Consider the following 27,723-nt stretch of genomic DNA (forward strand, 5'->3'; position numbering starts at 1 on the left):
AAAAAAAAAAAAAAAAAAAAAAAAAAAAAAAAAAAAAAAAAAAAAAATCCTTTTCTCTCATCTAACTGCCACATGTTTTAAAGGGGCTCTTTCTAACTCTCTCCATGGGCTTCTTCAGGGGCAGGTCATGCTTCTTCTATACATTGCTTCAAAGTGAAAGGGGTGAAATATATTTTAGGTGGCAGGTGATTTGAAGACCCCATGGCAAACCACAATGAGCCAAGTTCTTCCTTTCTGAAATAAGCAGGTTGAAGTGCCTGTTCCTATAATACACAATAATGAACGAAAGCCTTAATTGTTTTTCTTTCAGATATTCTCTTTCTTCAGATGCTGTTTTATGAATCTTTGCAATCAACTGGAAAGTGGGTAAGTCTCAAGTTTGCCACTTCAGTGATTGCATAATCAATTGAGAAACATTGCCTGAGCCAGGAAAGTAAGCTAACAATTGGAGCAATAATGACATGAAATAAAAGGAAGCAGAGATAAGCAAGTGAGCATATATTTTTGGAATCCTGATGCAAAGCAGGAGATTGAGCTAGGCAGGCGAAGAAAGGAGGTAAAGTTGGATTTCACCTGTCATGTTTGTGGATCATTCAAAATAAATACAGACATTTAATTCAGAGTATGAAAGTGATTTTGATGGGTGGGGAACAGTGGCACAGTGAATCACCAGTGCCAACCAGCACCATTCTAGCATTTGGCAATGATCTTTGGGAAACAATCACGATGTGTGGGTCAGTCAGGCACATTTCCTACATGAAAACAGAAAAGCATTCTATTGTAATGGAAAAAGAAAGGCCAATCTGGCGCTTTCTCAGACAGCTAGGAATAGCGCTTCCTCAAGATCCAGCCATACCACTCCTAGGCATATAGCCAAAAGAGGCTCAAGTACATAATAAGGACATTTGCTCAACCATGTTTGTAGCAGCTTTATTTGTAATAGCCAGAAGCTGGAAACAGCCCAGATGCCCCTCAACTGAAGAATGGATGCAGAAATTGTGGTATATCTACACAATGGAGTATTATTCTGCAATGAAAAATAAGGAAACCATGAAATTTGCAGGTAAATGGTGGGACCTGGAAAGGATCATCCTGAGTGAGCTGTCCCAGAAGCAGAAAGACACACATGGTATATACTCACTCATATAACATAGGATAAACCTACTAAAATCTGTACATCTAAAGAAAATAATCAAGAGAGAGGATCCTGACTAAAATGCTCAGTCCCCATCCTGAAAGGAAAAGAGGATGGACATCAGAAGAAGAAGAAAACAGGAAAAAATCTAGAAACCTGCACAGAGGACCTCTGAAAGGCTCTGCCCTACAGACTATCAAAGCAGACGCTGAGACTTATGGCCACGGTTGGGCAAAGTGCATGGAATCTTATGTAAGAAGTGGGAAATAGTAAGAGCTGGAGAGGACAGGACTCCACAAGGAGAGCAACAGAACCAGAAAATTTGAACACAGGGGTCTTCCCAGAGACTCATACTCCAACCAAGTACCAGGTATGGAGATAACCTAGAACCCCTGCACAGATGTAGTCCATGGCAGTTTAGTGTCCAAGTGTGTTCCATAGTAATGGGAAGAGGGACTGCCTCTGACATAATCTGATTGGCCTGCTCTTGATCACCTCCCCCTGAGGGGAGAACATCCTTATCAGGGCACAGAAGATGACAATGCAGCCACTTCTGATAGAGCTCTGATAGACTAAGATCAGAAGGAAGGAGAGGAGGTCCTCCCTTATCAGTGCACTTGAGGAGGGGCATGCGTGAAGAAGGGGGAGGGAAGGTGGGACCAGGAGGGGAGGAAGGAGGGGCTTATAGGGGATACAAAGTGAATAAATTGTAATTAATAAGAAAAAAAGAAAAAAAAGGCAGGAAAAGTCAGAATGTTAAGTTCTGATACTTATATATTTATCTTTTCTCTACACTTCAACTTTGTTGTCCTTAAGGAGAACACTCACTTCACAGTGTTGTGTGACAATGAAATGTTACAAAGCTGAGAAGCACCAGTGGACACTCAGGTGTTCAGTCAAGTGGCCCTGTAGACCCTAAGTCGTTAGAGGGAGAGAGAGAGTTCAGCTGCATGTGCCCAGGGCATCTACTGAAAAGACATCTCCAAGACAAGCATAGAAACATGTTTGCAAGACTCCCAGACAAAGAGCTTGCTTTGCAAGTTCTCCAAAAAGGTTTTGTTTCTGAAAGTGTACTCTCTTGACTTCTTCCTATAGGAAGTCGGGATTCTACTACTTTAAATAATAGATAGGTTAATCTACAATTTGCTCCATCCTAATTTTTTTCGGTAGAAAAGATGCCAGCCACAAAGAGAATGTTCAAACACATTTATCATAAAAATTTGTAGACTAATCTGCTTTATATTATAGACACATTTAAGTAGACATTAACCACTCATTGAACCAGATATTTGTTAGGAGATGAATGAAAACATATAACTTACAAATTTATGTGTAGCATATATAGAAACTATTTCCACTAGAAGTCTTAGTTTTTCTCCATTGTTTCTCGTCTATATAAGGAACTAAATAGCTCTATTAACACAGCAACATTTATTGAGACATATTATAAGTTTTACAGTAAACTGTCAAAATTATCTCCTTGCAGAGCACTCCAGGACAGGCGACATGACATTACCACTTCATTTCAAGAAGATGATACTAAAACATATTGATGTTTTAATTTAATTTTGTTAAGTAGCATTGCATGTATTGAAAGTTAAGTAACAGAGAAACTTAATCAATCCCACTGAAATCAGGGACAAGGCAAGGTTGCCCACTCTTTCCGTATCTCTTCAGCATAATACTTGGAAGTCCTAGCCAGAGCAATAAGACAACTAAAGGAGATTAAGGGGATACAAATCAGAAAGGAAGAAGTCAAAGTATCACTCTTCAAAGATGATATGATAGTATATATGAGTGACCCCAAAAATTCTACTAGAGAACTCCTTCAGCTGATAAATGCCTTCAACAAAGTGGTTGGATAAAAAATTAACTAAAAAAAAAATCAGCAGCCCTCCTGTTGAGGAGAATATTAATTCACACAGCCAGTTCTAAAGGACAGATTCTGTAGAAGAAAGAATACCAACTATAAATGTCATATAAGAAGGAAAAAAGTGAATCATAAGGGCTTTGAAAATGGAACAATTTGCTGACCAAAGATATTTCTTTACATTAAGTTATAACTATTGCCAAGTACTTTTGCAACCAAACACAACTATTCCACTCATTTCTTTCTTTAAACCAGCCTGTACAGAGAGATATCACCCGAGGATTTCCATAAATTAGCATCCATTCAACACTGAGCTGAAGAACATGGCTGTGAGTCCTAGTCCCAAAGGGAAATAGTTGTATGACTTTGAGCAAATTAATTACTACACTTTCCAAACCTATTACTTCAAATATTAATTTAAGAACAATAATCCCATCATATACTTAGACAAGTGCTAAATAGGCAGCAAGTGATGCAATATATATATATATATATATATATATATATATATATATATATATATAGTATGTTCACATGTGTGTTGTGCATTTTAGTGTATGTGTAAGATGTTACTAATTATTAATATAGCACATTATTACATCACATATATTCATCAAGGGATGAAATATTAATGTTTATCCATTACTGAAATCCAATTCTTAGTTGGCTGAGATAAAACAATTTACAATGTGTAACTTAGGATCACGTCTTTATGAGACTGTGGTTTTTCTTTCTTCTCATAAATAAGAGCTATTGGAATGTCAATGACTAGAAATAGATTAAGACTTCATTAGAAATGACAGAAATCACACAAAATCTGTTCTACTATGCAGGAACAGAGTTAGAATATTGTGACAACTAAATTATGAAATCATGAGTTAATTTAAAACACTATTTTGAATGAAAATTGAGTAACTTTTTAAATGATTTCATTTGGAAACAAATTTTATTCCACACCATCCTCTCTTACACACACACACACACACACACACACACACACACACTTACACACATCTACCTTACTTTTGATTAACCCACCTGTGCCTAAGAATGGTGCAATCCAGAGTTGGTTAAACTCATCATCAACAAAACATTAGCAGCACAGAAATGGGTAACATTAAGAAGGCAGCCAGATCTGATCATGTTGCCGAGATGTGAGGGCAATGATGGACGAAGCTGTATGTGGAGAGCTGCAAGTGTCTGCACGCCTCCAATCATGTTTCTTTTCATGTCCCACCTTAGTAAACACAGGAGGCTTTATTCTGAGCTGCTCCATGATGAAAAGAGACTCACAGTCTTCACATCTTACATTGGTGACAGGTGTAGCAACAGAGGCAATAAAGCACTCAATGCTTTCATATCAGGACCTTCAAGTTCTGAAGAATGATTTAAAATCCCGTAAATGAATTTATCTTATTACAGCAATAATTACATGGATTCTACTCAAGCACTCAGATGAAAAGAAAGCAGGAAGGTCAAGTATACAATGGAATGCTGCTAATTTACCAAGCAAATCATAATTGTAAGTAATTAATAACTGCTTAGTACTTATTAACATCACTATATGTAAGAGACTGTATAGTACTTTAGATATTAGAATAAAAGAATCAAAACAACCCTGAGATTTCACCTTACACCCATCAGAATGGCCAAGATGAAAAACTCAAGGAACAACACATGCTAGAGAGGTTGTGGAGAAAGGGGAACCCTTCTCCACTGCTGGTGGGAATGTAAACTGGTACAACCACTCTGGAAATCAATCTGGCGCTTTCTCAGACAACTAGGAATAGCGCTTCCTCAAGATCCAGCCATACCACTCCTAGGCATATATCCAAAAGAGGCTCAAGGACACAAAAAGGACATTTGCTCAACCATGTTTGTAGCAGCTTTATTTGTAATAGCCAGAAGCTGGAAACAACCCAGATGCCCCTCAACTGAAGAATGGATGCAGAAACTGTGGTACGTCTATACAATGGAGTATTACTCAGCAATGAAAAATAAGGAAATCATGAAATTTGCAGGTAAATGGTGGGACCTGGAAAGGATCATCCTGAGTGAGTTGTCCCAGAAGCAAAAAGACACGCATGGTATATACTCACTCATATAAACATACAATATAGAATAAACCCACTAAAATCTGTACATCTAAACAAACTAAGCAAAAGAGAGGACCCTAACTAAAATGTTCAATCCCCATGCTGAAAGGCAAAGAGGATGGACATCAGAAGAAAAAGAAAATAGGAAACAACCCTGGAACCTGCTACAGAGGGCCTCTGAAAGCCAGAAGAAAACAGGAAACAACCTTGAAACCTGCCACAGAGGGCCTCTGAAAGCTTCTGCAGTATAGACTGTCAAAGCAGATGCTGAGCCTGATGGCCAACTGATGGGCAGAGTGAATGGAATTTTATGTAAGAAGTGGGAAATAGTAAGAGCTGGAGGGGACGGGAACTCCACAAGGAGAGCAACAGAACAAGATAATTTGAACACAGGGAACTTCCCAGAAAATCATACTCCAACCAAGGACTATTCGTGGAGATGACCTGGAACCCCTGCACAGGTGTAGCCCATGGCAGTTCAGTGTCCAAGTGGTTTACATAGTAATGGGAAGAGGGACTGCCTCTGACATAATCTGATTGGCCTGCTCGTTGATCACTTCCCCCTGAGGGGGGAGCAGCCTTACCAGGCCACAGTAGAGGACAATGCAGCCACTTTTGATGAGAACTGATAGACTAAGATCAGAAAGAAGAGGAGAACCTCCCCTATCAGTGGACTTGGGGAGTGGCATGCATGCAGAAAGGGGAGGGAGGGTGGGATCGGGAGGGGAGGAGGGAGGGGCTTATGGGGGGGATACAAAATGAATAAAGTGTAATTAATAAAAAATTAAAAAAAAAGAATTACAGGGGCATCTTTGTATTTTCATCAAATTACTTAAGTACCTTGAATATAGTCTTGTCCTCATTTCTTTTTTCGTAGACTTTATTTTTGGCTAGCCATAGCTGCAACCAAAGCCCTCAACTTGACTAAAAAGCAGTTAGCATGACTTAGCTATTGTTAAATACCTTTTGTGTATATGGAGGTATTGTGCACATACAAAAGACACTGAAGCACCAACTTCTCCTTTCTCTGCTTCCAGATGTGAGCAGCTCCCTTTTTTATGCCCATCCTACACTGATGAGCTCATACCTTCAAACTATGCTTTATACACACTCCTCTTAAGCGGCTTTTAGAGGTTAGTCCAGACTCAGCGTACATGTCTCCTGAAAGGTTGATGACTTAAAAGTGTCATCTCACGTTGTTTCTTTAGGCTTAAGTAAAACAGTAAGTGCAAATACGCACACATGTAGTGAGAACTGTATTTTTATTGTTCTTTATGTCTACAGTGCTGTTTTACCATGTCCCAGCTACTAACCTAATATGAACTCAAATGATCCTTGGTAAAGTCTTTCTTATATTACCAAGCATATCAGACAAATGCTTCTGAGGAAGGGATGGAGAAGCACTACAGAAAGAAAGGAACAGTGATAGAAAAATAAATCAACAAGACACAGAACAACCGCGTCTGGGTTGGAGACTGGGGAGGTCTGTATCTCTTTTCCTAGATCCTGACAATTATTTAAAATCAGAAGATGTGAAACTTCTGAGAGAGGCAAGGTGGAGCACTTTCAGTTTCATGTTAAAAAATTGTTCTCTCCTAGATAGAAAAATACAGTTAGGGTGAAATGCAGAAACAACAATACTGATGGCCTAAGAGCACCTCAGACTTGTGTTTCTTAATCCCCTCAGCATCAGCTCAAGTGAGTCGGATGATAGTCTCTTATGCTCTCTCAGGATGCACCATGTTAGACAACCCAGCAGCCAATGCTTCTGAATCCACATTAATCTGCTACATAGAGTACTGATAAGCCAAAAATGCAGAAACAGGTTTCACGAGCTTTATAGTCACCTAACATATCTTGTATAAAGGACAGATAAAGACAAAAAAAAAAAAAATGTGGATTAGCTCAGGAAAAAAAAATGGGTTCAAAAAAATGAAGTATTAAAATAATTTGCAAGAAGGTGAATCAGAATTAAAATACTTAAAAACAGATCCGTTCACATGAAGACTTGTAATCACAGAACTACTAAAACAGAGAGTAGTAAGTCGTGTCATCCCACAATGCAACTAACTGAAAACACGCCAGTCAAAGAAAGTGCGCACACTCATGAGTAACACAATGAAAGACTTAGCAGCAAAAAACTGCATAAATTATCAGGTTGTATTAACAAAGATCTGAAACTAGGCGTGAAGAAAAAGAAACACTAAATTTTAAAAACATCTCCTGCAAGGATAATTTTCATAACTGTCAGAAAATAAGGTATGATGAAATAGAGATCTTCATTGTAAAATAAATTAGGAACCATAATTTTAAATGGCAACTGCTATCCACAAATTGATAAAGAAAGGCAGATGATAGTGGAGGAGAAACAGGATCATAAGAGAGGTACAAAATGAAATGATAAATAAAGTCTGGGGAAGGAAAAGAATGCACAGAAATTCAAAATAAAAATAGGGAAAAGAGTATGATCAAAATATATTGTGTATACTTCTTAAAGTATTTCACACATCAGCAGACAAGCTCAAAGGAGAAAGTTAACAGATAATGAAATCACTGTTGGATAAGCTGGTCCTTTGGGGAATGTGGAATGGATGGAACAGAGGGCAGCAGTAATAGTTAATTACATGCAAAACTCAAGATATAGAGGGCCTCTGAAAGCCAGAAGAAGAAAACAGGAAACAACCTAGGAACCTGCTACAGAGGGCCTCTGAAAGCCAGAAGAAGAAAACAGGAAACAACCTAGGAACCTGCTACAGAGGGCCTCTGAAAGCCAGAAGAAGAAAACAGGAAACAACCTTGGAACCTGCCACAGAGGGCCTCTGAAAGCCTCTGCCATGCAGACTGTCAAAGCAGATGCTGAGCCTGATGGACAATGTCAGGCAGAGTGAATGGAATTTTATGTAAGAAGTGGGAAATAGTAAGAGCTGGAGAGGACAGGAACTCCACAAGGAGAGCAACAGAACAAGAAAATTTGAACACAGGGAACTTCCCAGAGACTCATACTCCAACCAAGGACTATCCATGGAGATAACCTAGAACCCTGACCTTGCAGCCACTTCTGATGAGAACTGATAGACTAAAATCAGAAAGAAGGAGAGGAGGACCTCCCCTATCAGTGGACTTGGGGAGGAGCATGCATGCAGAAAGGAGGGGGGTGGGACCGGGAGGGGAGGAGGGAGGGGCTTATGGGCAGATACAAAATGAATAAAGTGTAATTAATAAAAGTTAAATAAAAAAATTTAAAAAAACTCAAGATATATTTTAAAAGATAGAATTTGATTGTATTTTGGTCCAAATGCAATAGGTGTTAGAGATGAGAATACAACTAGAAATCAGGAGTATTTCACAAGGCAAATAGAAAAAGAAATAAATTATATAATGATTTAGGAATGAAACTAAAATGTTTATATTTCTTTGCCTTTACACCTGTGTCTATCTGTATGCATACAACTTTGTCCACATCAACAAAGAAAGCAATTTTCAATGGTCCATGTACTAATTTTTTCAGTAGAATTGAGAATTTTTCAGTAGAATGATATTTTAAAGCCATATTCTCAGTAAAAATGCAAAAAAAATAAAAAATGTATGTATATGTATAAGATTTTTTTAATTTTATTTATTACAATTTGTTCACTTTTTTCATTATTTTTTAAATTATACTTTATTTACTTTGTATCCCCTCTCTAGTTCCCTCCCTCCTCCCCTCCCAATGCCTCCCTTCCTCCCTCTTCTCCCCATACTCCCCTCCCCAAGTCCACTGGTAGGGGAGGGTTTCTTTTTCTTCCTTCTGATCCTATTCTGTTAGGTCTCATCAGGACTGGCTGCATTGTCTTCCTCTGTGTCCCCAGCTGAGATACAAAGTGAATACATTGTAATAAATTAAAAAAAAATTAGTTTAAAACTATGTAAAGTAATAAAATTCCTGGACTTCAGATTTTAAAGTTTAAATAATTTGCTAAAATAAAAGCCCTATTATAATTTATAAAGGCATTCTTATTTGAGTTGAATATTTGACTTTGTTGTTATTATACTATATGGTTACAAAGCTTTTATCTCATTGATTTCACATATAACCATAAGGTAAATATTTCATTATGAATTGTAAGTGATGAATTGTAGAGAGGTAAAGTGTCTTCATTATCCTATTATCTGTTTCACCACAATCAAATGACTATCAAAAACTAAATCATAGATCTAATGTTTGAAATACCATGTAAGGATTGAAAAACTAAGAAAAGCAAAAGGAAAGGATAGGCAGGAGAAGAAAGGACAAAAGGAAGGGAGGGAAGGAAGAGAGAGTGAGAGGGGAGAGAGAAGGAGAGAGAGATAGGTCAGTAACTGAAGAAATTACATTAAGAAGAGAAATTAAAATCTCTGAGGCATATTAAAAATAAATTAATAAGTAATGTGTTTTAAAATTTTATAACAAAAGCAAAATCATTCCAAATGTTCTAATTCATAAAATTATGCCAAAATTTATCAATAATGAATGAGTAAAGCAATTAAAATGAGAGAAAAAGTAAGCAATTTGGGAAATAATTACTATAATCAGGTTATAATTATCTGATAAAAGTGTGTTTTTATTACATAATCAACACAAAATCTATAATTTTCTAAAATATGCATAAATATGAATATTGAAATTATCTAGGAATATACTACTATAAAGACTTAAATCACTAAGCATCTTCCCAGCATAATATTTAAGTTTTTACAGGTAATTGTTGCTGTTGTTTATAAACATATTTACATGAAGAGCCATTAAAACATTTAATACAGTGGTCATTTTTATTCTATATAAACTCTCTATAAGGTGAGAGAGGGCACTGATTAATTTCATATATCCAATAAAACTTTCATCTAAGTATGGGCTAATATTACTCAAAAATTAATAAAAAAGCGTTAACTTAATTTGTGTTTAAAGTTTAAGTAAAATAGCAGCAGATGAAATTCAACAGTTTATTAAAAATAACATCATAGCAATTACAGCTGCAGTATTTTCTCAGTATGATACCACATAACCTTAAACCAAGCCCCAACACCATGTTACCATTTAGAGAAAAGTGAATTCTTCTGAAACTCCATTAGGATGACTGTTTCAACCTAACTGAGCATTACAGTACTTCCCTCTCATTCAGTTTCATTTTCAAAACTTGCAAATCTTTTCAGACAACTATGTTCTGAAAATATTAATGGAAAATGCAAGAAATAATTTGCAAATTTTAAGTAATTTTTTATCCTTTTGTCTGGGACAATGGTGTACTTACTTTATTTTATTTTATTATTTGCCTTTGTGGTGAATCAGTGACTACAACTAATTTATAGTCTGAACTTTGTCATTGGTATTTATAAACAGGAAAATAGACAGTGTTTGGTCTTATCTGGGTTTTGGGCTGTGTTTGCCACAGAGAAGAGGGAACTACTGTATTATAAAGCATCCAGAAAGAGCATTCTAAAATATGTTAAAATATAAAAATTATATGCATTCATTATGAAACAAAATCCATGTTTCATTAATAGAGAATAAGATGCTGCCGTCTTATCTTCGGATGTTCAATAACTTTACATTTTAGAAAAAAAAGTTTCTCTAGGTACCAGCCTCATCCATTACTAGAATTGATTTCAGACATAATTAAAATTCACAGTTGAGATCGTAATTACACTTTCCTCAGTTTTAATTGGCTTTTGGAAAGATCACCATTTTTATACTTATTTGTGTTGCAACAGAGTCTAGGTTAACTAATTCCAAAACCGAAATATCGTATATTTTGATGCAGAAATGTGACATCTGTCTCCATTTCTGAAAGATGAAGAGTGGGGTTCCCTGACGAAGGAGATTTGCGTCTGACTATGGAAGACTCCCACTTAGTTCTTGGAAGACGTTGTTAGATGTTGCGCTGCTTGTGAACAGCTCAACAGCATGGAGTCCTCCAGGTTGGTGTATCTCTAAACGTGACCCACCTGGAGATCCATGATGTCGAACCATGAACTTTCCAAATCAGCCAGGCTTCCATAAAGTGCGGGGCGTTCCTCTTCGTTGGCGGTGCTTGAAGAACTCGCAACCCGCAGCCATCAAGACCCACACAGTTCCCATCATTTGCCTCTTATCATCAGGTTCCATTTCTAGAACGTTATCTGAGCTAATGGTCAGTATGCACATTTTCAATATTCCAAAACAATCATCTCAGGTTTACACATTTTTGCCTTAAAAAAGAAAAAACAATGATCAAGGGAATCAAGCAGTAAACATTTGCAAGTAGTGTCAGCCATATCATAAAAATCTGGAGAGTGCCAAATTTTATTCTGCATAGCTGCTATGTAACAAATGTATTAAACTGTCTACAAATAATTCCAAGTTGCAGTGAAAGTTCAAATTTCACTAACTGCCCATCTGATTGCTGTTATCTGTATTTGTGCAATTGAGCGTGGGTGTCTTACTAGCATTCAAGTGAAAAAGCTGATGTGGACCTGTGGTTGTAGGGGATGGCTTTGGGAAAGCCAACTCCTCACAAATCCAAGGGCTGGTTGCAGGTCAGGCCTTGGACCCAAACTGCGAAGTATGCCAATCACTGTATCTCAGTTATGACTGGAGAATGCAGGAAAAAGAAGGGGCCAGCGGAAGTAAGGACCTGCTTGATTATGACCTGTCCTTTACTTTCCAGGTTGTCCTAAACACTGTCCTAAATCTAAGCAACTCAATTCTTATGTTTTCAACTACTGCTACGAGGTGATGCAGTTGGTGGGTCTGAGAGATCTTCTTCTGCCTCCTTCAACTACGTTCCTTTATTACACATAGAAGGGTGCAATGGCTTCTCCAGTGCCCTGCGTTTGCATTTTCTCAAAATACAGCCCAAGTTCTTAAACTAGACTAAAGGTTTGGTGGAAAAGTACCTTTTTTGAGTTAGTAAGACCTAGCAAGGATTATGTTCATAACCCATATTCCTTCATGGTCTGATGTATAAATACCCAGAAGTGTTGATGAATATTAGTTTTCAATTAAGGACTAAGACAACACTTAAAATGTGCATACTCTTAGAAAGCACTACAAATTAAAATTTCACTGATGCCAAACTCACACTCTACATCCAAACTCCTCTGAAATGTACATTAACTATTAATTCTATCAATGATCCTGAGGCTTTTAATAACTGGTAATGACTGACAGACAGATAGACATAAGGATAGGTAATAAATGCTGAGTGTAGGTAACTAAGCTTTAAAGAATGATAGACAGATCACAGTGTAAATATAAGCACTAAATCCCTGTTTTTTTCCTATCTTGACATGAGATCTGTTTCCATGCAAGAGGAAGGTCACAGAAAACAAACAAGCAATGCCAATGATCCATAAGTAGGAGGCTGAAAAGCTTAAGATAGCTTTATTTGAGAAGTGATGAAGCTCCTCATTCATACGTCTCCCTGTATGATTGTGTGATAGATTAGAACTCTCTTATCTCTGGGTATGTGGATGCAAATTTCACATTGTTGCTCTAGAAATCAACACAACCTGCGTTTCAGCAAGTTATTTTATCTCCAGGCCCATATTTCTTCAAGTATTAAGTGGGGAAAAATGAAATGTTTTTCACTTAATATACTGTGTGTACAGTGTGCACAAGTTCTTTGTAAAGTTGTAAAACTGTGTGGTAGAAAAATTATTAGTTAAATTACTTTTATGCACTTTTTTCTATTTTTACTTATTATTTATTACAATTTATTCACTTTGTATCTTGGCTGTGGGCCCCTTCTTGTCTACTCCCAATCTCACCCTCCCTCCCTCCTCTTCTCCCATGCCCCTCCCCTAGTCCACTGATAGGGGAGGTCCACCTCCCCTTCCATCTCACCCTAGCCTACCAGGTCTCATCAGGACTCACTGCATTGTCTTCCTCTGTGGCCTGGTCAGGCTGCTCCCCCTCAGGGGGAGGTGATCATAGAGCCAGCCACTGAGTTCATGCCAGAGACAGCTCCTGCTTCCCTTACTCCAGAGAACTCACTTGGAGACTGAGTCTCTGGGCTACATCTGAGCAGTGGTTTTAGGTCCTTCCCATGCATGGTCCTTGGTTGGGATATCAGTCTCTGCAGGGTCCAGTTATATTTTTTTTTCTCTGTTGGTCTCCTGGTGGAGCTCCTGTCCCCTCCAGGTCTTTCTATTTTTCTCCTTCTTTTGTAAAATTCCATGCCCTCTGCCCAAAGTTTGGCTATGAGTCTTAGCCTCTGCTTCGATCAGTAGAGTATTTCAGAGGCCGTCTGTGGTAGGCTACTGTCCTGTTCCCTGTCTTCTCCTGCTTCCGATGTCTATCACATTTGCCCCTCTGAATAAGGATTGAGCATCTTCCCTAGGGTCTTCCTTATTATTTAGCTTCTTTAGGACTATAGATTTTAGAATGTTTATACTACACTATATGCCTAATAACCACTTAAGGGTGAGTATATACTCTGGGTAGCTTTTTGTTTCTGGCTTACCTCACTTGAGATGATCTTTTCTAGTTCCCACCATTAATTCAGTTATTTTTAATGAATGCAGCTAACTAAAAGCTCAAGGATTGTTAGAGTCTCATAACAATGAAAAAATATTTGGATGTTGCTAAAGATAACACTTAAAAGCAAAAGAAATGTAACAGCCAGGACAGAAAGACAGGATAGGTGAGATTTGAAAGTCATTGATCTTTGCATCAGTGTCACAACTTTTTGAGCAGCAGCTGGTCTGTTTGATTCACTTTTGTACAGACCATACATGATACATGCTAAATAACTATGTATAGCACAGAAAATGCAAAAAGGCACTATTTGCTTCTCTTTTGACTAGTATCTAATGGGTCTGTGTTCAAATCCGTTTGGACAGCACAGCTACAATGACATTGGAAACCTGGCCTTAAGCTTGTGAATCTGAATTGCTTCAGTCCACTTCCATCCAGAATAAAGGTACAAACCCACAGTGTTATTTCTGTTGTAAGAACCCAGAGGACAAGAGAAGTTATTGTTAAAATCGTTAAAATCTTCTTGCTTTCAAAAAATTGAGACAGGGTATCCCTTTCTAGTCCACAATACATTCAAAATTGTGATTCTTCTGCCTCAATACCGAGATTAAATACATGTGGCATGACATTCAGCTATGTCTAGACCTTCAAAGAGGGATTTTCAGTTTTTCTCTTTCTAAGGACACTGGGCTATTGAGTCACACTGTAGGCTGTAAAGATACAATCCAGTAGCTTGTGAAAGAAACAAGTAAAAATAATGTTCTTAAAAACTTTGATCTTGTTTTTAGAGGTTGCATGTATTATGCATAAACCAGAAATATTGTATCTGTCTCTATAATTTATGAATGATTATCAAGCTAATCAAGATTCAAGATTTTTTTTTTATTCAAGATTTTTTTTAATGAGAAATAGTTTCCTTTCCTGGCATGCATGAGGTGTAAGGTTGATTCCCAGGATTGAATAAATAAATAAATAAATAAATAGATAGATAGATAAATAAATAAATAAATAAATGAATAAATGAATGAATAAATAAATATTGCCCTGCTGAGATGAGATGGTCTGCAGCTGACATTATCCACAGACCTTTCAGCCAGTATCATTCAGGTCATTTATGAGGCCCTGATGATACCATGTGGCAGCTGCTGCTTCTCAGAGTTCAGTAACTTTTACACAAATCTAGGAGGGTCGCTGTTACCACCTCTAATGAGAACTAGAAATGCGGGAGGAATTTAATCAGCCTAGAAGCAGATTCTTTCAAATAATAATTATTTTGCATTTGGCACGATAGTTATGAAGGTAGTGATTTTGAAACCATTTATTAGAATTTCTCCTGTGTTTAAGCTCTGCCACTCTCCAAGTATCCAGCTTTTATATAAACCCCCTTCCCAGCTGCTCTTCTTTTCCTGTTGTACGTTCTCTCTTCTTTACATGATTCCTAACACTTCCCAAATGATGTTGCTTCTGGGAAAGCCAATGCAGAGTTCTGACCTAAACATCATTCAGATGCTGCTACCTCAGATGTCACCCCTCTTTTGCTGCTTTTCAGCAAAGCTTGCTCTTGTTCTTCCTAGTGGCTCACTCTGGGGCATAGCGGGATACCTGTTGTACTAGTAATTGTTCAAGGGTCCTTGTTTCCTTCTACAGCATCTCCATTCCATATGCTGGAGCACTGTCAGCCTCTGAGTCTGGGGGTGGGAGAAGGGCTGATGGAATGAATTTTAGTGCAATTGCTGTTCTTGTGTGGGCAATGATGCTTGGCAGGAGTCTACGCTTGTTTTTATTTATTTCAACAGTCTTCAAAGACACCTGGGAAACTACAATGAGAAATAATGTCAATAATACAAACTAAGCTCTCTTGGTTAGAGATTGTTCTTCACCAGATCATTTTTCAGTATTTATTTGGCTGCAAGACTTTGCCCGAAATAGTTGTATGAACACAAGATTTTCAGCTAGAAAATGCACCCACATCTAATTGCCCAGTCCACAATGTTTTGTATTTTTACCCCCTTATATTAATTCTAATGAAAATCCCTGCTTTCTTCAAAGTAGGCTATTGAGTCAAATGAAAGAGTTCTTGAAAACAAGTAACAGAGCATTCTCTATTTTATGATGCAAAATTAAAAACACAGTAGGAGAATAGATGATATTATCTATGTGTTGATGAATTGTTTCTACAGTGATTAATGAAATGTGGCTCCAACTGTATTAATGTCTTATTAATGTCTTGTTTTGAGTGAATGGCATGTCTTCTCATTCAAAGTCGCCTGAGTTAGACATTTCAATATCAAAACATTGTGATATTCTTTTTGCTTACAGTTAAAAAATCCACATGACACTAACACAAACTTATTAGTAAGCATCCCATAAATCAAGGGTATAGACACTGAGAAACACATAAACCTCAAGAAAATAGTTTAAAAACCTTTGATGTTAATTTGAAGTGGTTTTTTTTTTCTGTTGTTGTTGTTATTTCTGTTCATTTGACTTTCAGTCAGTCAGCTAAAATGTTGAATCACCATAAGATGGCTGAGAATCAGTACTGTCCTCGAGGACATCAGAGGTTGTACCACGATATTTAGGGAAACGCACACCTCTATATAATAAGCTAGCCATGGTGTGTCACTACAGAGATGGGCATAAACACAAAGTGGTGCCATTTGAAACTTCTTTTGACAAAGTGTTCTTATTTTAAACCATATAAAACTCCTGTAAGATTACATTGAGAGACTTAAAAGAAGAACCAAATGTGAGGAAGCACATTAGTGAAACTAAGACAGGACAGGGAAGCCACATGGATATGCATGTGAGCTCTCTCCTTAGAGGCAGAAGCCGTGACTGTTTTACTTCTCATGACTCCTTTTAATGCTTGCTAAAACATTCTAGTTCTAGTAACGACAAAACCCACCATTATACTGTTTAAAATTTACCTTTAATTGTACCTGCAGTATTCAAAAGGCAATGGCAGAAAACAAGAAGCAGGGAAACTAATAAAAGATAAAAAATGTTTTCAATTAAGAAAAGCGACCCAATATTGCTTTCCACTTTAGGAGCTCATTTATTACAAATCTGCTTTTGTTTGCTCCTATCTGGCAAATGTACTTCTTAAGGGGATCCAGCATGAGAGCTACTGAGAGTAAGCATGTGTTGAAAATAAATTGTGTATATCTAAGTATCAGTCACAGTTTTCTAGTAATAGACAGTTTGGCTCTCCATATGCAAGGATTTTATCAACTTTAGTTGAATATAAAAATGCATCTATACTGAACATAAACAGATATTTGTTTTGTCAACAGTTATTGAAAAGTACAATATAGTAAGTATTATCACATTATTTACATTGTGAAATCTATTATAAACAATATAGAAATGATTTAAGTACATACTGAGATGTGCAGTTATATTCAAATATCAAGGTGCTCTACAGAAAGGTCTTTAGCATATAAAGGTTTGGGTACCTAGATTCATCATATGTAGATATTAAAATATATAAAATCTAGCAATAATTCTCCTCTCTTAGTATCCTCAAAATTTATGCATAACTGAACTAATTATTCTTCATATGCAACCTTCAGTATCACTAGTTGTCCAATTGCTTATTGGAATTGGAAACCTAACTGCTAATAAGGTCGAATCTAGTACCACTACCAACACATTAACTGTTCAGGCCACTCTACTTTGCTCTTTATTATTTCCCTACTTTGTTACCTCCTCATCACATGCACTGAAATTAACTTGGATTGCACATCATCAGCCTATATAACAGCAGTTTCTTTCTTTCTTTCTTTCTTTCTTTCTTTCTTTCTTTCTTTCTTTCTTTCTTTCTTTCTTTTCTTTCTTTCTTTCTTTCTTTCTTTTTCTCTTTCTTTCTCTTCTGTCTTATTCTTCTCTCACATACCTTTTCTCAACCAGAGCCTCCCCACTCTCTGCCTTTCCATTCCCTTACTTCCCCGCTCCATGAGAGCCACTTCTCTTCTGTCTCCCTTCAGAAAAGAGCAGGCATCCCAGCAACCAAAAATGTCATAACAAAATGCAGTAAGGCTAGGCACAAACTCTCATATCGAGGCTGGGCAAGGCAAACCAGTAGGAGGAAAAGGATCCCAATATCAAGGAAAAGAGTCAGAAACACACAGAAACCTCAAGCTAAACAACCACAACATATCATATATACTGTTTTTTTTTTTGTTTTGTTTTGTTTTTTTGTTTTTTTACCTACAGCTCCTTTTTCAGTCTTTCTACTTTCCAAACTATGTAGCATTCATAAGTCAGGGTCATTTTACATAATCACAACCCAGCCATATTATTATCTTGATTACCGCTTAGCAATATTTTACTAATTCAAACTCAATCTTTCTTAAGGTTTCATTTGAGGTCTCATTTGAGACTCTAGATAAGTTGTCATTGGCAACATATGCTGCCACATCACTGCCATGCCCCCCAACCGTTATTCTCTGGTGCGATCACACTCACCTCCTTAATTTGGAAATAACATTCAGTTTCCCTCCTTTGTGGTTCTCTCATGAGATTGTATCAGCCTAAGGATATTCTAGTGCACTTTTACCAACAATTACTATTACTATAAAGACACAATTGCAAATATGAATATACACAATATGCCAGATAGAGCTTGACAACAGTGAGACTTTATTTTTCTTTGGTTTGAATGGGCTCACATTTTGGTGAAAAATCACAGCCAGCACAGCACTGCAATCTTCCTAGAAAACTCATCCTCAACACTAAGGAAACTACAGATTTCATGATTTCCTTGTTTTTAATTGCTGAGTAGTATTCCATGTGTAAATTACCACAAATTCTGTATGGTGGGATCTAGGAAAGATCATCCTGAGTAAGGTATCCCAGAAGCAGAAAGACACACATGGTATATAGTCACTTATAAGTGGATATTAGCCATATAATATAGGATAAAAATACTAAAATATTTACACCTAAAGAAGCTAAGCAAGAACATCTTATCCTGGGTAAGATGTTCAATCCTCATTCAGAAAGGCAAATGGGATGGACATTGGAAGAGGGAGAAAACAGGGAACAGAATAGGAGCCTACCACAGAGGGCATCTTAGAAACTCTACCCAGTAGGGTTTTAAAGCAGATGCTGAGACACATAGCCAAACTTTGGGCAGAGTGCAGGGAATCTTATGAAAGAAAGGGAAGATAGAAAGACCTGGAGGGGCAGGAACTCCACAAGGAGAACAACAGAACCAAAAAAATCTGGGCACAGGAGTCTTTTCTGAGACTGATACTCCAACCAAAGACCATGCATGGAGATAATAAAGAACAAATGCAGCCCATGGCAGGTCAGTGTCCTAGATGGTTTACTAGTAAGGGGAACAGGGACTGTCTCTGACATGAACGCTGTGGCTGGCTCTTTGATCACCTCCCTCTGAGGAGGGAGCAGCCTTACCAGGCCACAGAGGAAGATAATGCAGCCAGTCGTCCTGAGACCTGATAGGCTAGGGTGAAATGGAAGGGGAGGAGGACCTCCTCTATCAGTGGACTGGGGGAGGGACAGGGGAGGAGATGAGGGAGGGAGGGTGAGATTTGAAGGGGATGAGGAAGAAGGCTGGGATACAAAGTGAATAAACTGTAAATAACAAAAATAAATAAATAAATTTTAAAAAAGACTAAGGAAACTGTTGCCCTTAAGCACACTGGGCTCATTAACACCCTACCTTAGACACAGCTCTTATTTTAACCTTCACAGCCAGTAAGTTGTGTTCGATATGTCAAGGGTTAGTGGATTGATCTTTATGCTCTGTAATAGGGTGCTAACCTGAGCCTTTAGTGCCTCCAGAGGATATATCATGTCTGTCAAAGGTCTTCTACTACAGCTCTCTACTGTTCAGATGGGAACACAGATGCTCAATTTGATATGTTGCCTTTTTAAATAAATCTCCTGCTGCTATATTTGGTGGCAATTTTGCTATTGTTCAAGTGGTTGCACTTATTTCTTGCTTTATCTATATAGCTACTCTGTATTCATTATTTTTTTTATTCCTTGGCCATAGGAAGAACAAAATAAGTGATAGAAGAAACACTATATTCCACAAAGTCAAACATGGCAGATGCCTATAATTCCAGATTAAGAAGGCTGTGGCAGAAGTATCATGGCATTGAAGCCAATCAAGGATATGTCAAAATTTCACAGCCAGTATGGGCTATTTAGTGGTATCCTGTTTTGAGAAACAAGCAAACAAATACATAGAGATTCTGTGTTCAGAGAGTTCTCTTTATATTTTGCAAGTGACAACTGTTTCAGAAGGCAAGTCAATAGGGAGAAGATGACCTCTGATAACTATCACCTCTACATCCTATATGGCCTACATGACCAAATAAGGTTAGAAAGAGAAGTCCCATTATCTCAAATCAGCACTGTTATGATCTATTAATGAGAAGATAAGGTTGTTGTAATAAAAAAAAATGCTTTACTGATACCTTCACATATGTTGGGACCTAATGAAAAGATAATACTTGCTTCCTGCTTTTCAGTTAAGTAACTACAGGACTTCTAGTCTTCCACTTACTCTAAAAAGAAGGAGCCCAACAAATAACACTGTTGACATCACTACTGATAAAGTGAAAAAGAAGAGAGATCATGGGTGTTAAGCAGATTCCAGGACTACTCCAGGATGGAATGAAAACTTCAATAAACCAGGATAACAGAAGAGATAAACTTTTGTGTTTTATAAGAAAGAAAAAAAAATGGTGCTTTCATCTTTAACCTTACCTCATTGTTAAGAACTGTAGTAAGAGTGTCTTTGTAAGCTTTCTTTGTCAGTCTCATTCTTAGCTATCTTCAAATATGTACTACTTTCTCCCCTCTTGGTATTTAACTTGTTATCACACAGAGATCAAAATAAATCTGACATAGTCGGAATATTTTTTATGTTTGGGGGGACTTAGGCCAAATGCCAATAGGTAGGTGGATAGATGATAGATAGATAAATGTATGTATTACACAATATATGTACATATGTGTAGATTATGAATAAATACACATCTCCATATAGATTTATATTTACTCATAAATATAAATTATCACCAGAAATACCTAAAGTATATGCCTTTCCCTAAGGTTTCACTTTCAATTCTTGTTATTCTTCTATTGATTCATTCTTTCAGCCATCTACCATGTATGAGACATCAATTTTCACTGATAAATTAACTGTTGTTCCTACTTTCTCCCTGGTTAGCAAAAACATAAAATGAAAATCAAATAATGGACTGCAAAACTTCTAGAAAGAAAGCAAAGTGCCTAGACATAAGCCAATCCCATTAAAAAGTAAATTTTCACTAATTTTAAGGATTTTATGTAATGTGTTTTGATCATATTAACCTCTTGACTTCTTCCAGATCTACTCTTTCTCACCACTACCACCCAACTTCATTTGATCTTTTAAAAAATATATAAAGTAAATCATCAAGTTCAATTTGTGCTGCTCATATACTTCTAGGTTTGAGGCCATCCATTGGAGTGGTCAACCTAACTAGAGCCACACCCTTAAACAAAACCAACTCTCCCTCCCCTTAAAAGCATCAACTGCCTATAGCTCCTCACTTTTGGGTGGAGTCTCTTGAATCCCTTCCTACTGCCTGCTAGGATGTTGACTAAGCCAATCCCACTTTACTTTGGATTCACATGAAGGCATTTTGACATGTGGTTTAGTAATCAGGGGACTTTCATTATGGAGCGCTCTACATCAGTAGTCCTCAACCTGTGGGTTGCAACCCTCTTGAGGACCAAATAGCCCTTTCATAGTGTTCACCTAAGGCCACCAGAAAAACATAGCTATTTAAATTGAGATTCATATCAGTAGCAAATTATAGTTATGAAGCAGCAGTGAAAATAATTTATGGCTGGGGTCAAAACAACATGAGAAACTGTATTAGAGGGTTGCAGCATTAGGAAGGTTGAGAACCACTGCTCCTCATGAAAGATAATACAATATGAACTCTATGAAAACCTCAAAGCAGAAGAGAGCAGGAAAAGCTTATCATATTCAAGAAAGTTTAAAGCAAATAAGGGTGGCTAAAACCACACTCTGAAGCAGCAGCAACTCAAGATGGCCAGCATGAGATGTGAGAAACTCACTGTCATTTCCAGAGGGCCGTGGTACAGAATGTGATAAGCAAAGGCAGAGAAGAACCCCATATGAGTCACAGCATACAAGCCGTGATCAGTTCAACACCAGTCATGATGACACACATGGATAGCACTGTCCTGTGTTTTTCTTCCTATAACCACAGACTAACCATAACCATAATAACCAGGAGAAAGCTCGCAGACTAGCCAAGACTGAAAGGCTTGCTGTGAAATGTCTGGCCACTAAACCCTAAAGCTGCAATGTCAGCTAAAATGTCTCTCACAATAAACTACTGCAGTGTTCAGGAGAGAGAACTGACAACTACTTTTGTTTTGATACCAGGATATGATTCCTAATACAAAAAAGAAAGTTGAGAAACAACTCTGTGGGTCCAATGAAACAAGACTTTGGTCCATAACATTTCAATGATAGTTAGTGCCCAGTGCAGCACAACAATGTCTTCACAGGAACAAGTTCTGTGATGGTGCATGGAAACATTTTGTGCAGTCTTGCTGAATCTCTAAAACTATCCTAGAATGAAAAGGTAATTTTAAAAGAAGTGAGTGCTAAGTTGCTGGGCATAGCTAGTTAGAAGTTGGCAGTGCCCATTCCCAAGACAAAAAAGACAAAGAGTAGGGATAAATGCAAAAGGAAAGACAATTTTCAATAGTTTGTGTGTATGTGCAGTTTAATATGTACTTGAGAAAGAGTAGCTTAATTCTTATAAGTGTATCTTTGCATAAAACCATTAGTCCTGAGGAAAGCCTAGGAAGCCAGCCTGCAACTTCTTGTAAAAAGTTCGCTCTATTACTCACCCAAGTATAGCTCACAGTTTTTGGCCACTGGAATGAAGGCAGTCTTCTGGGGCTTCTCCCTAGAATACCCCTGGTAAACAGACTGTTTCTATTCATCCTCCTGCTGCCTCTGAGTCACAGGTTCTTACTAGTGCAGAACATGGTGATTTTCTTTGGTGTACTGACATTCTTTGGAGATTTTGCAAAGAAAAAGTACTTAATTTGAAAGGTAGCCAATAACCATAGAATGCTCTCTGTTCAAATACTTTCCCTAAAGAAAATATGCTCTATTTCTCTTATTTTTATCTATATACACAAACACATGTGCCTGTGTGCACACACACCCACACATACACATACAAACACACACAGGACAGAAAATTGTGTCAAGGTCACATTATGGTTCTCATAACATGTACCCACCTTTTTGCTTAGAGTACATTTCAGTTACCCCCTTCCAAATCTGTCTAAGACATTGGTAAATACATATGTAAAATTATATTCTAAATAACTCTTAAAATTTAAGAACATATTGTCTTAGTTTCAAAGGTATTTCTTTAATAATTTAGTAATAACTTCAACTAATATTCCCAGGTTAGGAAAAAATACAGGAAAAGTAATTGCAGGTTAAAAAGCAATAAACAATAAAGACCAGCTATATCTGGTCATATCTGCTGCACAGATTTTATTCTACATGAGAGAATCTTAGCTAATTTATCTTTCAGGCATCTGAGATGGCCAGTCCCAATGTTGCGTCTGTAAAATTTCTCTAGCTCTAAATGGAATAATAAATAAATCTAATAAGTACATAATTTTAAGTGTGTAAGAAAATAACATCTCTGTAATAACCAACACAGCCAAATAAACTAGATGAATATAGTAGAAGGTGTTATTTAGGTCATTGTAAGCAGTGGTTGCCGTTTCAGGACACTCCGTGAGTATAGCATAGCAGTGCTTATGAAATAGATTCAAATCGTAATGATTCTGACCATGAATAACCTTATGTGATGCTTAGTTCTAATTGTCAACTTGACACAACCTGGACCTACCCATGAAGAGAGTCTCAATGAATGGTTATGTAGATCACATTAGCTCACTGACAAGTCTTGGGGAGATTTTCTTTGACTGCCCTAATTGACATGGTAAGACACAGGACAAAAGCGATGGCACCATTCTTTGTACTTGTGCCCTGGACTGTAACAAAATAAAGATAATTTGCTGAATACAAAACAATTACTTCCAACTGATATCATTGTATTGATATTTATTTGAAAGTTTAGGAATCTTTTTATTAAGATGATATAACTATAAAATAAAACAGGTTATATCTCATGTTAAAAAGAAAAGAAAAAGTGAGGCACAGATCTTATTAAAACTTGAGGAGGAAATGGCAATATCTCAGTTCTCAAATATACCCCCTATCACAGAGATCTTTTCCCTAGAAGGCTGATGATTAGCGTGACTTGACAAATGTTAAGTCTACTCAAGTGTGTAACTCATTGCTTAAAATATTTCTCACTGAACCCCCACAGCTTCTAACACCACATGTCAAATATCAACTGCTTCACTTCAAGCAGAAGTAATCACTAATCAGGAAGATTCTAGAGTTATTGCCTCTACCCTATGCAGAGATGGCATGGGTGTGCCATGCCAGCAGGCATGGAGAAGAGAATTGAGCTCTTACTTAACTTGAGACAGTCTTTCTTGGGCTTCTTTCTAGAGATTCATTGGCTAAACACAGTAGATCCAGGACCAAGAATAAAAAGAGAATGACCTTGAGCTAAATCAAGCCTATTTGAAGTTCCAGAGAAATCCTTCTATGGCTGATAGGAGACATTTTTTTTGCATTACTCTAAAGATTAATTAAAATCATAAAGGTAATCCTTCTTCAGTTTTCCTTCCCAAAGATACCCCAAGCTGGTATTACTTCAATGAAAGAAGGATGGTCGTCAAACACCTTATAGAAGAGAAAGTTTCTTCTCCAAATCCACTTCTTCAAATGAAAATTTAAACTCAAGATGTTTCCAAATAAATTATTATTATTATTATTATTATTATTATTATTATTTATTGATTGATCGATAGCAAATGTTCTAAGTACCTTCAGAAGAATTACTTTACAGAGATCAAACAGTAAACACTTGGTCTTTTCTTCCAATTGGACATGTAATTTTCTCAGGAGGAGTAAATTAGGAGGCATGAACTAATGAGATTTTGAGGTTAAAACAAAGTTTTATCTTTTAGGAGGTTTAGGTGACTCAAGATAAGAGTACAAACCAATCACTACTAGTGTACTTTTCCATAACTCGCCCAGATGATTTATTGCAGGTGAGTTAGCTCAGGGCATTTCTGGCAATGACATGGGTCAGTTTCTAGATGAAAGCATGATGGAATAGGAGTTAAATACTCTTCATTCATAATAAAGTCATCCCAGCTAGCACAAATAAGCCTACACTAGTAATTTTATGTTTTCTCAATTTGATATTAAGAAAAAAAGCAAAGGTAAGCTAAGATGGTAGATATATTAATCTATTTAGGAGTGTAAATGTTCTTTTGCAAACTATATTTAAGTCACAATAAGCCCAAAACAGAATACTTAGAGAAAAGCAATCAGCAAAAAAAGAAAAAGTAGATTTGTTATATCAGCCAACCTGTACTGCCCAATTCAGTAGCTGACAGGAAAAGAGATACAGGATTCATTCTTTAGGGAAACATGATTTAGACTCATCGTGATTCCTTCACCTTTTTCATTTAATAAGAAATTCTCATAAAGTGAAAAGCACCTGTGAACCTACAAAGACAAAACAAAAACAATGAGATTGTTTCTGTTTCCTCCAGTCACTTGCTTTAAGATATACAATGAAATAGTCTTACTGTTCTGTCTGAAGCCCAGATTATTTGAGGGGTGAAGAGGGGAATTTTAAAGACCTGTCATTTCATGAGTACATGGGTCTTCTTAGTACAGCCTAGTGTGCTAGGAATAAACTAGAAGATTTCATTTGACTAATCTAATCTTCTCTTAAATGGTTTTATCCATTTTTATTATGATCTTACTAGGTGAGTTTCAAATAAAATAGAACAGTAGAGGGACGTGACATAATATAAAATGCTTACCATTGGTGATAGACTTTGCATGTGGTAATGAGAGAGATAAGCTTTGGAATGGCCGGCTGACTCTTCACAGTCTGGCCTAATAAGTGCCCTCTAACTTCCTTTATACATATATGCAAGACTTGACATGTTCCTTTTATTATTTTGCTCATTCTTTATATTCTTTGAGAGGTTTTTATTTCTCCCTTTCAATGCACTGAAGCCCTATTGACCACTTAGTGCTTTTGTTAAACCAAGTCCAATGGAATTAATCACTCTGTCTGCATTGCGCTTTCAGGAGTCCTAAAGTCTCCAGTATAATATACATATTTTGTGCTTTTTCTTTTCTCACCTTATCTCCTATGACAGACTACAAGGATTAGAATTATAACGAATCCTCTATGCATGCTACAAGTCTAGCTGAGAATTTAGATGCACATAATTTTTGAGCAATATATCTGGAAGAGCAAATGAGTCACCAGCATTTCTCGTGAAAGAACAGCTGTCCCTTACAGAGCACTTGTCTCTATCTTCTGTGTACTAGATGGATGAATACTAGAGGGAGACAAAAATGTAAACCTTCAAATGTGGGATCAAAAAGTAAAGGAAAACTGACATGAGAGATGGGCATTTTTTTTTCAGGGTATGAGTGGATGGGGTGTTTAGCATCCTCTTTGTGTTTGGATACCTTTGCTGTCTCTGAGATTTAGGCTGTTTATGAGGTGGAGGCGGAGGTAAAGGAAGCTTCTAAGACCTATTTCTATTTGTGAGCAGCCTGTCCCAATTTTCTAGAAGCCTTGGGGTTTTTACTACCAAGAACTCAGGAAAGTCTAGGGCCTTATTTGTCTCTCCTTTGATCCATTGTCATGAAAGCACCACTAGCCAAGGAAAAATGTCCATCCCTGTCCAAATTTCTTTCCCTCTGGGCCCATATGAAGATAAATAAACTGTTTTCTTAATGAGGTGGAGGTAAATTAGCTTTAAATTCTTCAAATACAAAGTATCCAAATACAAAGTATCACCTGTCTTTAGTAGATTCCTAGGATCAGCTAACAGCACCAGCCTGTAAGTTGGAAGAAGTCATACAAAAAGGACACAGAGCAAATGAACAAAAGAAGACTTCATGTCATTCAGGGAAACATTTCAATTTTAATTTGCACACTCTATTTGGGGTGGAATTTTTGTCAGGAGGAGATAAGCAGCTTCATTCTTTGGCAAGACATCCTCTTTGATTTTGCCACAGAGTAACCCCTGAAGAGAATACAGTATTTACAAACTAGGCTTCTGGCATGTTCTCCTCTACTTCCCTGTCCTCTGACTGTTCCAAACACCTCTTAAAATAGCTTTGCAAGTGCCTTCCCAGCATTCCCCAGGAGCACACCACGTTCCCAGTGAGAGTGACAGTGGTCTGAGACTACTGCACTCTGGCACCTCCCTTTGAATTTCTCGGGTCCATGAGACATTCAGTGTCCCAGACAACACCAACTCCACTACTCACCACGAATTATGCCTTTTCTCTCCTTCCCCTGATAAAAACAAACCAAAGAAAAGAAAGACTACCAAAGGAAAAAACAAGACAAAAATAATAAAATCCTGGCATTTTATCTCACAATTATTTATGACAAACTGATTACATGTACAGGTATTGGGTCTTCAAGATGAAGTAACGGTATTTGGAAGGAAAATCTATTGACATAATTAGGAAAGATGACATCAAAATGTGGCTTCCTACTTTGTCTCTTGTTCCCTCTAAAGATCCTGCATGGATAATTTTTGCAAATCTGGCAATAAATATGAGAACAGAGTCTCCTGATGACCTTATGAAATGAGAAAGCAAAAGAAAACAGTAGAATTTGATGTAACTTCATTAAAATGTTCATTTACCTTTTTGATTGTGTGCCTGGCCTTTAATAGCTGATGACACAAGCCTTTGATCCCAGCAATAGTGAGGCAGAGGCAGGTGGATTTCTGAGTTCAAAGCCAGCCATGTCTACAGAGCAAGTTCCAGGACAGCCTGGGCTACACAAAGAAGTCCTATACCAAAAATAAATAAATAGATAAATAAATAAATAAATAAATAAATAAATAAAAAAATAAATGGATAGATAGATAGAGAGATAGATAGATAGATAGATAGATAGATAGATAGATAGATAGATAGATA

General features: G+C 37.1%; 1 protein-coding gene across 1 annotated transcript in view; it reads right to left on the reverse strand.

Moving 5' to 3' along the window:
* Positions 1-27,723, reverse strand: part of Chrm2 (cholinergic receptor muscarinic 2) — a 160,035-nt gene that overhangs the window by 116,658 nt on the left and 15,654 nt on the right. The window lies entirely within an intron of this gene.

The sequence above is a fragment of the Psammomys obesus genome, unplaced genomic scaffold, assembly GCF_907164565.1.
Source record: "Psammomys obesus unplaced genomic scaffold, mPsaObe1.curated_primary_1811, whole genome shotgun sequence".
Classification (NCBI taxonomy): domain Eukaryota; kingdom Metazoa; phylum Chordata; class Mammalia; order Rodentia; family Muridae; genus Psammomys; species Psammomys obesus.